Source organism: Solanum lycopersicum, chromosome 9 (assembly GCF_036512215.1).
Source record: "Solanum lycopersicum chromosome 9, SLM_r2.1".
Classification (NCBI taxonomy): domain Eukaryota; kingdom Viridiplantae; phylum Streptophyta; class Magnoliopsida; order Solanales; family Solanaceae; genus Solanum; species Solanum lycopersicum.
Genome location: NC_090808.1, coordinates 26,835,403 through 26,851,680, shown reverse-complemented (window position 1 = coordinate 26,851,680; position 16,278 = coordinate 26,835,403). Strand labels below are relative to the sequence as shown.

General features: G+C 43.6%; 1 long non-coding RNA gene across 1 annotated transcript; it reads left to right on the top strand.

Annotated features, from left to right (window-relative positions):
* Positions 1-322: 322 nt before the first annotated feature.
* Positions 323-2,949, top strand: LOC138338287 (uncharacterized). Its single transcript, XR_011211720.1, has 3 exons — positions 323-545; positions 2,110-2,175; positions 2,341-2,949. It is a non-coding gene; the product is annotated as an uncharacterized lncRNA (long non-coding RNA).
* The last annotated feature ends 13,329 nt before the right edge of the window (positions 2,950-16,278 follow it).

Here is a 16,278-nt window from a genome sequence, read left to right as displayed (position 1 = left end):
TGGTCTATATTATTTTTAAATAAATATATATATGGTAAAATAGACTTTTTGAATTCTTTCATGGATATTCCTTTTCTCTAAAAATCAAAAGGAAATGCCCAAGCGAGGGTCCAAGGCTAGTGGACCACTTCAAGGACCTTAAATGCTTCCTTAAACATTTCCGTAGTTTTTTTTTTGCTAAGTCTATATGTGCATGAGCATTCGTAAATATTATTTTTAGGTTAAATTAGAAAGTGGGTATATTTTATATTATTTATAAATAACTATATAATGGATTTAATATTAAAATATCCCCAAAATAAATCACTTTCACAAACACCATTCCAAAATAAAAAGTTCATCTCTTCTTCAATATTTCTCTCTCTAGAGTTCCTCCATTGGAGAACATCAAGAAATTCAAGATTAAGGTTCAATATCAAAGATTTTCGCTCCAATTTTGTGGGAAAGCATCAATTACGGTATAAGAACCTTGCTGCATGGAACATTTTCCTTCATGAATCCCTCCAACTCTTAGTTTCGATATTGGGAAATTGTTCAAAAACAAGGTTGTAAATCTAGTCGTGGGTTCTTCCAAAAAAAATTCTATGAGTTAATTTCTCCATAATATGGATTATTTGATGTTTAATGGTGATTTTTATGGTAAATTCCCCATGAACGCATGTGCTTCCCCATAACCCCAATTTCATCAAATCGTGATAGATTTCTTGATGAAATATGAATAGGTAGGATTGTATCTATGTTAAGTTAATCAATTCATATTGTTTCATCCATTATTAAAGTAGTAATTCTAGTGATTGAAAGATATAATTTATGACCCACAAAGGGGTATATGTCTAGGTTTTATGTATTTTTATGAAGGCTGTGCATGAATTGTCGATCTACTTTAAAGGTGGAGGTTCTTATTACTCATATGTATTGTAGTGTTGATACAAAGTCCCTCTTCCCTACAACCCTATATATGACTACGTATGATACAACTTAAATATGTATGATATACTATGATTACGGTGGTGTTATTATGATTGGAGTTATGACTATTCTCAATAAAACACCATGAACATGATGTGAAAGGTTTATCACACATTAATGATTCTAAGGTTGAAAGGACATTCTCACTTATCTTTGAGCTACCATGGTACCATTATGATATGAGTGTTATGCCTTCTTTCATGAACATGAACACAAGTCAATACATAACATAATTAATAAAGGGAATTAAGCTTAGCACTGAATGGATAGGAACAAGAGATTGAGACCTTATACCTCTGTTAGTCTGGGTTTCTAGAAGTGATCTTCGTATCTCATAACTATGTGCCCGCATAGGACTTACTAGTGGATCTATCTAGAAGCTAAACATGTTATTCATACCTTAGGCAATTAGGAAACCTATTTTTGGTGTAGGTTCATGAAACCAGATTCCGTGGAGCTCACCATGGTCTATGTCATTTAAGGCTATATCACCCTACATAACAAGAACAATATCCATGACATGATAAGAACAAGAACATGGATAATAAACAAGAACATAATCTATGTTCTATGATTACTAGAGGGGTTATACTTAGTGTGAGTGAGGGTATGGGAGTTCACTATTGCATTGCACAAGTAAGCTTTGGACTGATGGTGGTATGTGCTATAGTGACATGATGTTTATGAGTTAATGTATGCTTTATATAAACATGTATTATGAATGTTGAGCATAACAATAAACGAGGAATACAAACATGAACATGACATGCATGTGAATTATATCCATGAGCTCTTCATGAGCATTTATTGGTGTGAGTGGGGGTATGGGTCTTCACTTTCACATAGCACAAGTGGACTTATGGAGGGCTTGTCTTATGTGGTTCCCTTGTAATATGAAGTATTGTGATTCGATGAATGCATTCGATAAAGTGTTATCATAAATGTGCTAATATGGGCATGAAAGTCTCTTTCCTTAAGGTGTGGATTAACTATTCTCTAAATGTGCATGATGACTTTTAAGCTCAAAAAAGCATGATTTCAACTAAACATCCCTTTTTACATGTATGAATGATTTAATGCATATTTCCATACTTAATACATATTATGTGCTAAGCCCTTCTTTCTTCTACATCTTAATAGGTGTAGGTTCCGGCTAGCTATCACTCTCCTTTGAAGAAGACTTGGATTGCTTATCTCCAAGTTGGGGTGAGTACTCAAGTTCAAGGATGGGATTTCCAATTTCTTAGTTTCATGTTGTATCTCGTTTATATACCGTGGTTTCACGGTATTATTAATACTTTTTCCTTAAGTTTAGTGTGTCCAAAAGCCTTTTTGTGCTAATTTTTATACAAGTTTCTTTTTATTTTGTAGGAAATTTGTCCAAAGTTGAATGCAGAGATTTTGAGCAAAGAAATGCAGAAGAGACCACCTACGGAGCTTATAACGGTCTGTCGTGCTTGTGACGGTCCGTAGGTGGCAGCATAATGCAGCTGCTGAAGGAAGATGGGGAAGTCTGAACTAGTGTGGGGTTACGAAGCTTGTAACGGTCCGTCGTGTCTATGACGGTCCGTCCTGCAGGTTCGTCATAAAGTTCAGAGATGTAATTCCAGTACCCATCTTCCAAGAGTTGAAGTGTTTTGGAACGAAGTCCCTCGACAGACCGTTGTGCCTATGACGGTCCGTCATACTTGCCGTCGAGGGTAATGAAGAAGAGCAGCAGAAGAAATTGCACAAGTATGGGAGGACGGAGTCCATGACGGTCCGTTGTGACCATGACGATCCGTCGTGAGGTTCGTCGACCCAGCCGCATTTTCGCAGATTTCCAGCAAATAGAGTCCTTTTTTAACTAGGTTTTTATTTTTTATAAATAGTTCAAAACACCTCATTTTTGAGGTTAGACTACGGATAGTTAGACTTTGGATCATTGTTAGAGTCCGGATAGTTAGACTGCGGATAGTTGGACTCCATATAGTTAGACTCTGGATCATTGTTAGACTCTTAAATTGTTAGACACCGTATTAGTAAACATTGTATTGTTAGACTTTTGATTATCATTAGACTTCTTGTGCAATTATTGATTACGTTGAGATTCTTGCAAGTGATTTTTGGTGATTAATCAAGCAAACTTTCAGATTTTACTCTTCCTCATTGAAGCAAGTACATGAATTCTTATTTAATATATTTGAATATTGTGATTATGACAATAACTAACTAAACTCCTTAACTAGGGTTGTGGGAAACATAGGCAAATAATGAGATAGAACCTAACTAAAATAACAATTCTAGAATGGTGTCTTGCATGTATTAATAATTCTTTCGCTTAGAAGTCTTTTTAACGGATGGCCAACGTTAGAACTCGCCTTAATGCTACTTGCTGGACCAAGGAGGTAGATAATAGGAAAAGAATTATTAACATAGATTTAGTGTATACTATCTAATAGGCTAGTATTGATTGGTACGAGGTAATAACTTAGTCAAATATAGAATACGATGCTTAATATGGGGTAAAGATAAGGGTTAGGAAAGCAACACATGTAGCCGGACCAAGGTAAGGAGTGAGATTTTCTAGATGCCGGACCAAGGATTTAGAAATACATCACTTATCACTTTGCATGCAAGATACTAGGAAAGAATTGTTATAGTTAGAATTATCAAGTTATGAACTTGTGGGGAACACGTAAACCCTAGTTACTTTGATTAATTGATTAAAATCCAACATTCAAAGTTGTTAAGTGTCTCTTTCAATTTCGTTAGTTATTTTCATTCATTTAGAAATAGAAACCCCCCTTTTATTGTTTTTACTTTCCAAGGAAGTCATTGACCAAACAATAGTAATAACAGGTTGAAGTAGAGTCTAGACTATTTTCCTCGTGGGATTGATCCCAACCTCACTAGTTGGGTTATTTACTTGACACGGCCGCTTTACTTCTTATTTGAGAAGTAAGTTTCAGCGTATCAAATTTTGGCGCCGTTGCCGGGGATTATAGCTTTTAGATTAACTTGAACTTATTACTATAGTTTAGTCGATATTTTCTTGATTTTATGTTGTTTTATTGTTTTTGATTTTTTTTAGAACTATCCTCCTTGTATGCCAAATACATGGAGAGGAAGAGAACCCTTGTTTCCCTACGATCATGAGTTAGAGCGTACACTGCATAATATGAATCGAAACTTGGGAATAAATGATGATGATCCGAACCAGAACATCCTAGCTCCGGTTGATGTTCATGGTGAGATGTTACCCGATGCTCTGGGTGAACACCAACAGAGGGGACAAAATCCCGTTCCACGTCCCCAAGCATACTACAGAGGCTATGATAACATAGCAGACTCGGATGGGCCACTAGTTTTGCCTCCTCTACCCACAGGACACACTTTTGTGGTAACTAGTAGCCCGATACAAATGCTCACTGCCAGAGGTTTGTTTTCAGGGCTACCTTCTGAGGATCCACATTCCCATATATCTAAAATAAGGGCAGTGTGTAAAAGCTGTGTGGGGAGGCCTAATTTGGATTTAGATGTAATAGGTCTCAGAGTATTTCCTCTCTCACTGACGAGAGAGGCTGCTATGTGGTTCACTGAGCTCCCATAAAACTCAATCTTCACTTGGAACCAACTAAGGGATGTCTTCTTAGCATGCTACTATCCGGTCTCCAAGAAACTAAACCACAATGACAGAGTGAACAACTTTGTGGCACTACCAGGAGAGTCAGTTCGTAGTTCTTGGGATAGATTCACTTCATTCTTGAGAACTGTTCCAAATCACCGTATAGATGATGAGTCACTGAAAGGAATACTTCTATCAGGGACAGGATAATAACAATAAAGCGGTGTTGGACACTATAACAGGTGGATCTTATGGAGAGTGCCCTTATGCTGAGATTGCTGAAAAATTAGAGAAAATCTCCCGGAATAACAAAGCTTGGAGTACTAGGAAGTCTGATACAGGGAGAAACACCTTCGCAGTGCAGTCCACTCACAACCCAGCCACAGATGAGATTCGTGAAGAAATGGCTCAAATGAGAACTGAGCCTGGGTTGGTACTAAAACATGTCACTGGGGTTCAGAAAAGATAAATGCAGTCAACTACTTGGCTAAACCACCACCTCCTAATGATGAATGCTATTATGTGGAGGACACTTATGCAGTAAATGAGAAGATGGGGGGTTTCCGACCAAGCACCCAAGGCTCAAATCAGGATAATTGGCGCCAAGGTCAAGGGAACCAAGGTCGGATCTATAGTAACTACAATCGTGAGGGTCATTATGTCCGAGATGGAAACTACAACCGCGACAACAACTTTAACAGGGGTAACTATGCTAAGAGAAATGACAGGAATGAGCCCTATGTCCCTCCTCAAAATCGTGAAGTTACTCCGAGGGATGGTGGAGATAGTATGGCGCTAGTTGAGGATATGTTGCACAAAATGATGAGGAGGTTTGATACTAGTGATGAGCACATTAAAGAGTTAAGGGGTGATTTAGCTAGTATTGGGCAAAAAGTTGATACGCATGCAATTTCAATTAAACAGATCGAATTGCAAATGGCCCAATTATCTGCGACAATGAACACACGGCAACCAGGCACTCTTCCTAGTGACACTGTCTAAAATCCAAAGAATGATGCGCACTGTATGAAAATCACTACTCCGGGTGGTAAGCAAACCATTGACCCACCCATGCCATCTACTGAGGAAAATGTGAGAAAGGATAATGATAATGTGGTAAAGGGTAGTGGTGAAGCAGAGGAAAGTAATGGAAAAGCTGCAGAAGTACCTATCAAAGTAATTCCCATGCCTTGGCCACCACCACCCTTCCCTCAGAGATTAGTGAAAAAGACCGAGGATGGTAAATATCAGTGTTTCATAACAATGTTGAAGCAGCTTTCTATCAATGTCCCTTTGGTAGAAGCTCTAGAACAAATGCCCGGTTATGCCAAATTTATGAAAGATCTGGTCACTAAGAAAAGATCGATCACTTTCGAGGATGATGATAGATTGCACCGTTGTAGTGCTATTGCTACAAGATCCCTCGTACAAAAGAAAGAAGATCCTGGTGCGTTCACTATTGCTTGTACAGTTGGGTCATTACATTTTACTAAAGCATTATGTGATCTGAGGGCAAGCATAAATCTCATGCCCCTCTCGATTTACAAGAAATTGGGTTTGGGGGACCCAAAACCCACTTCGATGCGGCTACTAATGGCTGATCGGACAGTGAAACGGCCTATAGGGATACTCCATGATGTGCAAGTAAAAGTGGAGTCATTCATCTTTCCGACTGATTTTGTTATTCTCGATTGTGAGGTCGATTTTGAAGTGCCTATTATTCTTGGGAGGCCATTCCTTGCTACAGGTAGAGCATAAGTTGATATGGAAAAGGGATAGATGACATTTTGATTGAATAATGAAGAAGCGACCTTCAACATTTATAGGACCACGAGGCAGAGTGGTGAGCTCCAATCGGTATCTGCTATATCCCACAATGAAAAGATGAAGAAGGAGAATGAAGAAAAAATGCAAAACAAGAGTTTATGGTTGGGGATTTGGTGCTTGTAGACAGTTCTGGGTCGCCTTGCCTTCCGAGCAAGATCAAGTCCAAATGGATTGGCCCTTACTTGATTACCCAAGTATTCTCTCATGGAGCATTTGAGTTAAAAGCCAAGGAGGGAGTGTGGTTTAACATGAATAGAGATCGAATAAAACACTATTTTGGGAATAAAGCATCGGGGAATGAAGTGATAGAGGCATACCATCTTGATGAAGTCTGAGTAATCAAGTGTCCCCAGTCGTGCCGCGACATGAAATCAGGCGCTTGTTGGGAGGCAACCCAATACTTCTAGTGTTTTTAGTAATGGTATTCTTTTTCTGCAGGCACATCACCAGGATATTCTACAGAAAATTGCTCTGCAGCAGTCACTGACGGATACATCAACGGACCGTTGCGCCTGCGACGGATCGTCATATGCATCCGTCGTACCAGGTACGTATTTTTGTTATTTTCAAACTAGGGCACACACGATGGAACCAACGCGGGTCGTCACAACTGCGATGGACCGTCGTCGGGGAATCATCGTGTGATTAATGAGGCGTACCCGACCCGACACGGTTGGAGTTTATTATAAAATTTCACCATTTAAACTTCCCAACCCCTCATTTCACCCCATTCCTTCATTATTCCTCCCATTTCCCTATCTTTTCAACTTCCACCATCTCTCCCTCTATCAACCGATCATTGTTCCCCCACAATTCTCCAAAGCCCTACAAGTTATAACCTACTAGTCGGAGTTGCTGCTGTGGGTGTCTTCCTTGTCACCGAGTACTTGTCCTTTTTGTTTTCCCCAATTCTAAGGTATGTGTCTCTAATTTCTACTCATCTATCTTGCATTATTGTTTATTAATTAGTATTAGCTTAGTTCTTCGTCATATGTTTGTTTATTTTATATAAGATTCTATCTAACCTAGGTTAAAAATGTTCAAAATTGTAGTGTTTACAACCCTAGACATAGGTGTTTTAGCATTGCTAGTTTCCTAGGTAGTTGGGTTAGAAAAATATAGGTCCAAAACACTACAAGTTCGATTAGGGTTCATCGAGGATGAATGGGGTACACCAGTTCTGTCATTGATCTACAGAACGAGACCTCGATGATGGACCGTCGTGCCCACGATGGACCATCGTAGGGTCCGTTCCAAAAGCCCTAACACCCCACTGCCCTTTTTTTTCAGTGTCCCCCAACGAACACATGTGACAGACCGTCGTCTCCTGCACAACCTTTCTGGTTGTCAGAGACCCTGTTTCTTAGGGTCTCATTTTTTTCTAACTTTCCCCCAACGAGCACATGTGACGGACCGTCGTCTTCACGACAGTCCGTCCTGCACAACCGTTTTGGTTGTCAGAGACCCTATTTCTAAGGGTCTCTCACTTTTTCTAAGTGTCCTTCAACGGACACATGTGACGGACCGTCATACCCACGACGGTCCGTCCTGCATATATCGTCATGACGGTCAGAGACCCCTCTCCTAAGGGTCTCCATATTTTTTTTAAGTGTACTCTGACGGACACCTACGACGGACCGTCGTACCTGTGACGGTTCATCCTGCACATACCGTCATACTAGTCAGAGACTCTCCTTCAGGGTTCTCCGTATATACATAGTCCAAGTAATATATGACGGACCCTACGATGGTCCGTCAGAGTCACGACGAGCCGTCACCAGGCCCGTCGTGTGTCACTGTTACCATAAAAATGACATACTATTTTAATTTTTTTGTGTACTTCTTACTTGTCTTGTTTTCCACTACTCGTACTAATATTGATCCTTTACAGGTACTATACACTATGGCACCCAAGCAAGATCGAATCTATGCATGCAGGCAATCGAAGTCTGTCGCCCCGTCTACCCGCATGGTCATTGGATCAGATGATGAGTGTGACCCCGAGTATGTGCCCCCAGGCACTTCCGCCCCTTCCCTTGCTGCGCGTGCTCCCAGAGCCACACCCAAATAGGTGGCGTCCGGCGTAGTCACTGCCTCCCAGTCTGATGAGGAGCGCACACTGATCGGCACACCCTCTGGGTCAACCACAAATGAAGAAGGAGAGTGGCTTCTTAGGAGTATGGTGGTCCGAGGAAGCCTCCGGCTCTGCTGAGGTTCCCGCACCCGCCACCGCTGCAGCATCGGCCTCGTCTAATGAGGCTGACAGTTCGGAATCCACATCAGGTTCACCAGCTCAGGCCCCCACCCCAGCCACTGACCAGCCCAATCGGTGGTGCGTCGACGGGCAATTTCAAGTTTACTCCGATGACAAGTTCCTGACAGATAAAGGAGTGATGACTCGAACACTCACCTTGGAGCGGAGGGTCCTTACAGGGAGTCTCCCAACGATGCCTGAGATCCACAATCTCTTCACCAGGCATCGCTTGGAGTGGACAGCACATCCGTTGGGACGTTACAATGAAGAAATGGTCCGAGAGTTCTACGCATCCTATGTAGCGACTCTCCGATCACAGATAGATAAGCAGGCTGCCCCCGCTAAACAGGCCCCATTGGAGAAGGTCCGAGTACGGGGGCGTACAGGTTGACATTTCCCTGCCTGCCACCGTCGGTTTCTATACGGCGAGGGTGTTGATGCTACTCGGACCCCTCTCACTTCCGAGTTTGACTACCGCTGGCAAATAGTTAAAGATGGCCAGTTCCTGCGCGAGCCATCACTGAGAGAGACCACCAAGAGGTTGATGGACCTACACCTATCAGTTGATGGAGAGGGTGCCGACTGGGTAACTAAGCCAAAGAGGGCCATCAAGAAGGCCAACCTCACTTTCACGTCCAAGTTCTTGTGGCTGATTGTCCGTCACTACCTTTCCCCCACAACTGCTGATAATATCGTTACATGGGATCGAGTAGTGTTGATGGCAGCAATGATAGATGGGTTCAAGGTGGACTTCACGTGGCTTTTACAGGCAGTCATGCAGGAGAGGGCTTTCAAGGTCACTACTACTTACTCTTTCCCGTGTATGATCTTTGCTCTCTGCAGGTCCACAGGTGTGCCTATATGGCACGTAGATCAGCTCAAGACCCCGTAGGGCACTGTTGACATTGTCCTCATCGGAGACGAGGCCAATGAGTTGGCTCCACGCAGAGGACCCCGTCTAGATCTGCCCCCACTTGCTGATGATCTTGCTGATACGGTAGCCCAGGCCTGCACGGCTACAAAGTCGGCATCCACTGACACTACCCCGGTCGAGTCTATCCCGGGTAGTAGCACCGCTCTGAGTTCCTCTTGCATAGCCCCTCTACCGGCACTGGTCCCGCTTGCTAGGGTCCAAAAATTGGAGGCGCAAATGGCTACACTTCTGCATTATATCCAGCCGTGGATGCAGAATTCTATTACTGAGTTAGAAGAGCGCCTAGAGCTGAAAATGGTACAGTATATAGAGCGGAAGATCGCTGAGGTTAACTAGCGCTTGGACGCCTTTGAGTTGAGGGTGATAGCCCGACCAGCCCCTCCGGTGGATGTTTCGACTCTTCAGGCTGCAGTTGACAGTCTTTGTGCAGATTTCGACACGATCTTAGAGGCTAGGGTGCCGGAGTCTAAGGCCCCTTCTAACGAGCCTGCTGAGGACACAGTGCTAGTGGCCCTATTCGCCACCTCAGAGATTCCACCACCTCCCCCTCGAGAGCATGCCAAGAGTTTTAGGGGTCGAGCAGAGGATGAGGCACGAGCACGGAAGAAGGAGCACCGAGAGATGGAGGCTGCGAGGAGAGCCTCACTTGCTGAGGAGGAGGCGCACCAGATGAAAGCATCAGAGTTAGCGGCTGGGGCGTCTAGCTCCCAAATTGTGGAGATAGCAGGAGGCACTACTGATAGTGCGGTTGTTGCTGAGGACACTACTGAGGGTGTCCAGATTGCAGAGGACGTGGGTTCCGGAAATCGGACCCACCATCTTGCTGATCGACGGCACTTTGCGCCACAGGTTTGCTTTACCTACCACTCTAGTATTTAAATTTTTATGCATTGGGGACAATTGCATATTTTTTTGTTGGGGGTGGGGTAAATGGAAAGTGAGTGTTAGGGTGAAGTCTGAGTAGCCCAATTCACTATCCTCTTTTGGGGTTTTCTTTCCTGTGTTCTTTTTCCCTAAAAGATTGATTACTTTTTCTGTTGAATCGGTATGTCTATATCTTTTGTACATAGTTTAATTCTGGAGCATGATGGCTAAAATGATATCGTGATAAATTGGAAAATGATGCATGACTAGGCATAGTAACTGATAAATGTGTGGCTCTAAGCATGACATAGAGTTACACCATTGCATTACCCTAAGTCTTAAATTCGAACTTGGTGTCTGATAATCTGGTATAGTGATGAGATATCAAGTGAGTGTGAGGAAAATTCGAATAAGTCCACTATTGGTACTGAGCTAGAACTTGCCTGGTTAGTCCTGCTGAAAGTAAGTTGTAATAGACAATTAGGAAAGGATCATAGGACCTTATTCAATATAGCCATTTTTATCCTAAATAAAAGAAAACCAAATGAAATTTATCCTTCTTTGATCCAAATGATCTGAGCTTAAATTAGACCTTTCTTTTTCACCCCAACTAATCTTTTCTGGGAACAATGTGTTGGCCCTTGTCCCTCCTTGAACATGTGCACCTCAGCTTCTTGTCACGGACTTTTCGATCTGGACAAGACTCAATGCGGCACTTGACGGTTTGCTCACGATTCTTTCACGATCTCGCAAACTCAAGTAAGCCTTTCACTACTTTGGATCGCTAAGAGAAATTGAAAGAAAGACAAAGACAGATTTTGGAAGAAAGACTTGTATTCAAATGTTGGTTTATGTACTAGAAATACAATGACTACCTATTTATACTACTCTAAACACTAAGAGTAAATAAATGCTACACTATAAACAAGCCCCTAAGTCCATGCCCACAAGACATGCTTCTAAGTCTTCCAAAAAGGGAATCCTAGCTGCTCCCTAGTCTGCCCCACGCCTAGAGGCCTTGAACAAGCATCTTCAAGGCTTGAAACTGCTGCCCCTTCACCTGCAGAAACGGTTGTAATGGCTGAAACTGCCTGCAACGCTGTAACTGCCTGTAACGGTTGTAACTGCTTGTAACAGCTGAAACGCCTGACCCTTTGTCTGTTGCCTGCTTGGACGCTTGCCCCTTTGCCTGCTGGCCGTTTTGGGCTGTCTGTCCCCTTTGCACAGGCTGCTGGCTACCTAGACGGGTCGCGATCTGCCTGCGTATCAAGCGGGTCGTGACAAACTCCCCCACCTGATGATGCGACGATCGCGTCACATTGCGTCCGTATCGGCGTTGAGTTCTGCCGGGCGACCATCAACTCACGTACTCGATCAATCCCTTCGAGCAGCCTCTTTATCGATGTCCCGACCTTTCTCGACTCAATGTTCCGAACTTCCTCCTTCAACGGAGGCAAGTGCTCCGGCGACTTCTTCATCACGTCAGCGTTCCTACTCGGAATCCTCTTACTGCGCGGTGGCAAGGTCTTTCCAGCACCATTGTCTTCTCTCGAACTTGCAATGGTTTTTGCCGGTGTTAACCTTCTTCTCACGTCGACCTTCTCGAGCTTCATGGCTGTCAGTCTAGCCTGTCCCTCCATTGCTTGTGCCTTCACCATGGGAACTGTGTATTCCCTTCCTTTCTCCATGATTGTCAATTTTTAGAGATGAGGATCGATTACTGCATGGCACTGCTGGAAGAATTTCTGCCCAAGAATAACGTCAAACATATTGATGGGGGCGATGATGAATTCGGTTTTCCCTTGCCAATTGCCTATCATGATGTTCACGCCGTGCGCAACTCCAACTATAGGAGTCGGTGATGCGTTGACAGTCCTGATTTGGGCGTTGCTTGAAGTATATCACAACCCCAACCTCTTTGCTGCCGTCTTGGTCATAACATTGACCTCCGCACCGGTGTCGACCAACGCACGAGCAATCTTCCCATTGACCGTGATGTCGACCATTTGAGCCCACGCCTTAGACTTTGCAAGTCCTTTGTCAGCATGCTTCAGCTCCGCTTCCTTGGCTTATCTTGCCTTGGCCTCGTCGATGGTTGCTCGATGACAGCCCCGCATAGGCTTACCACGCCCAACTGCTTAGTCTCCCCAACTTCCTCTTGGGCCTTCTCTTCCATCCGCTCACGAAGGATAGCACCAAGACTTTTCAATCCAGGGCATCTTTCGTAACCATGTGGCCCTTTGCATATGAAGCACCCATCCTTGGAATCCCTTGCCGTGTTTCCACGATCTCCGGGCTTCTTGCCGCTGGACCCGTAGGTGTCACGCCTTTTGGGTTGTGGCGTTTTCTCCTCGCCTTCGGCACTGTCATCCCCACTATCATCATGACTGCCTACCTCGTCGTCCTCCTTGGCACTAATAGACTTCTCTCGCCTGAAATCTGTCAAGGATTTAGCTTGCGTGATGGCGTCGTCTATAGTCCTGACTTGCCGCCGTTCCAACTCCGTTCTAGCCCAATTTTGCAGCCCATCCATGAAGTAGAAAAATGTGTCGTCATCCATGAGGTTGGTAATCTGAAATGTAAGGGTGGTAAACTCCCGCACATACGCGCGTATGCTGCCCTTTTGTCTCAACTCCCGCATCTTGCGCTTTGCCTCATAGACAACGTTGCTAGGGAGGAATGCCTTCTTGAACTCCACACGGAACTGCTCCCATGTGTTCAACGTGCATGTCCCCTTTGCGATGTCAGACTCTTTACGCTTCCACCACAGCATGGCCAACTCTGAAAGATACAACACAGCAGTGTTGATCTTGTTCACATCACTACGGACCCGCATACACTTGAAATAATTTTCCAAGTGCCAAAGGAAATTATCCACCGCTTGCGCGTCACGGACGCCTTTGAAGACTGGTGGCTTGGGCGCCTCAACTCTGGCTTCCCTTTCCCGGTCACGTGATGAGGATCCACCAACCTCTCTATCTTCCTTGAGTGCTGCCACTTCGGCCTTAAGCGACTCAACTGCGCCAAGTGCTTCCCTAAGTCTGAACTCTAAGGAAGTAATGGCCTCCTTTGTCTCGTACTCGGCTCGCTGGCGTTCCTCCAACTCCTTCCGGACGCTCTCAACTTCCTCAAGGGAGTACTCTTCAAGAGTTTTGAGATTTCTGACCATTCTATTCAAGCGCTGGCCTATGATCTCAACAGCTTGCCTCGCTATTTCGACCCTTTCAATCCACTCCGGATCGACAGTAACGTCCACGGACTCCTCTCCGGTGTCTTCATCACTTCCTATCGGCAATCTGGGGAGGGAGAGTTGTTTGCCCTTCGCTTGGTGTAGGAACACTTGGTGGAGGAACAGTTGGGGGAAGTCCGGGCAGATTGGGTTCATTACCCGTCTGCTGCTTCTTTCCTTTCTTGTTCTTCTTGCCACCATCAGTGCGTACGTTGGGGGTGCTGCTAGAGCCGTCTCCTTCATTCGTCATTCTCTTACGATGAACCTTCTCTGATACCACTTGTCTCGGACTTTTCGATCTGGAAAAGACTTCGTGCGGCACTTGACGGTTTGCTCACGATCTCGCAAACTCAAGTAAGCCTTTCACTACTTTGGATCGCTAAGAGAAATTGAAGAAAGACAAAGACAGATTTTAGAAGAAAGACTTGTATTCAAATGTTGGTTTATGTATTACAAATACAATGACTACCTATTTATACTACTCTAAACACTAAGAGTAAATAAATGCTACACTATATACAAGCCCCTAAGTCCATGCGCACAAGACATGCTTCTAAGTCTTCCAAAAAGGGACTCCTAGCTGCTCCCTAGTCTGCCCCATGCCTAGAGGCCTTGAACAAGCCTCTTCAAGGCTTGTAACTGCTGCCCCTTCACCTGCAGAAACGGTTTTAACGGCTGAAACTGCCTGTAACGGCTGTAACTGCCTGTAACGGCTGTAACTGCTTGTAACAGCTTAAACGCCTGACCCTTTGTCTGTTTCCTGCTTGGACGCCTGCCCCTTTGCCTGCTGGCCATTTTGGGCTGTCTGTCCCCTTTGCACAGGCTGTTGGCTGCATAGATGGGTCGCGATCTGCCTGGATATCAGGTGGGTCGTGACATTATGCTAAAAGCATAAGTTGAGGGTGGCTAATGCAATAAACAACCTTCGTTATGGACCTGACCCAACTTTGGGTATTGTGTACCTTTACTCATGGCAAAGCCATGAGTTGAGGGTGGCTATTATGAAGAATACTCTGGAAAGTGGGGTTGAAAGAACAAAGAGAGAAAGAGAACAAAAGTAAAGTGACTCAAGAATTAGTTGAAAGAAAAGTAAAGAAAAAGAAAAATATACAAGAAATACAAGCAAGAAAAGAAGAGAGTCACTTACACAAATGAATAAACAAGAAAAAATAGCAAGGTGAAAGAATATGAGAAACTTGGCTAGATAAAATGATAGAAAGTGGAAGTTTAGCCGATATGTCAAGGAGGGCAAAAAGTCACTAAAGTATACCTAAATATACCCTACCGGACCCTGAGCCTATGTTACTACCTATGAAATTTCTTATCGTGATCCTAAGGGTTGTATAGCGAACTTAAGGCAGTGAAAATAAGGGCAAGCTTATGGCAATAGGTATGAATGAGTGTGACTTTGTTCTGAGAGCGAGTGTTGAAAAGTAATCCTTATACTCAAACTGAAATTATTGTGTGAAAAATGAGGATTTTGTTTAAAGTGAGGACACTAGTTGCAATGCCGCAATTGTTAGCACCTCGGTGAGAAATTGAAGAGGATAGGTGTTAGTGCATGGCGAGTCTGTGTCATGTTCTGATCCAACATAATTCAAGCCTAATAGTGATAGCATGCATAGATTTGATGAGATTAATCGGGATTGATAGACAAATGATTGCAAAGGATGAAACATGGATACTATTGTACAAAGATTGTGTATTGAGTCATAGTGAGTCGCTTGAGGACAAACAACGAATTTAAGTTGAGGGTGTTGATATACAGTGGTTTCACGGTATTATTAATACTTTTTCCATAACTTTAGTGTGTCCAAAAGCCTTTTTGTGCTAATTTTTATATAAGTTTCTTTTTATTTTGTAGGAAATCTGTCCAAAGCTGAATGCGGAGATTTTGAGCGAAGAAATGCAGAAGAGACCACCTACGGAGCTTATGACGGTCTGTCGTACTTGTGACGGCCCGTAGGTGGCAGCGTAGTGCAGCTGCTGAAGGAAGATGGGGAAGTCTGACCAAGTGTGGGGTTACGAAGTTTGTGACGATCCGTCATGTCTATGACGGTCCTTCCTGCAGAATCGTTATGAAGTTCAGAGAAGTAATCCCAGTACCCATATTCCAAGAGTTGAAGTGTTTTGGAACGAAGTCCCTCGACGGACCGTTGTGCCTATGACGGTCCGTCATACTTGCCGTCGAGGTTAATGAAGAAAAGCAGCAGAAGAAATTGCACAAGTATGGGACGACGGAGTCCATGACGGTCCGTCGTGACCATGACGATCCGTTACAAGGTCCGTCAACCCAGCCGCGTTTTGGCAGATTTCCAGCAAATAGAGTCCTTGTTTAACTAGGTTTTAATTTTTTATATATAGTTCGAAAAACCTCGTTACGGATAGTTAGACTTTGGATCATTGTTAGACTCCCGATAGTTAGACTGCGGATAGTTGGACTCCATATAGTTAGACTCTGGATCATTGTTAGACTCTTAAATTGTTAGACACCGTATTAGTAAACATTGTATTGTTAGACTTTTGATTATCATTAGACTTCTTGTGAGATTATTGATTACGTTGAGATTCTTGCTAGTGATTTTGTGTGATTA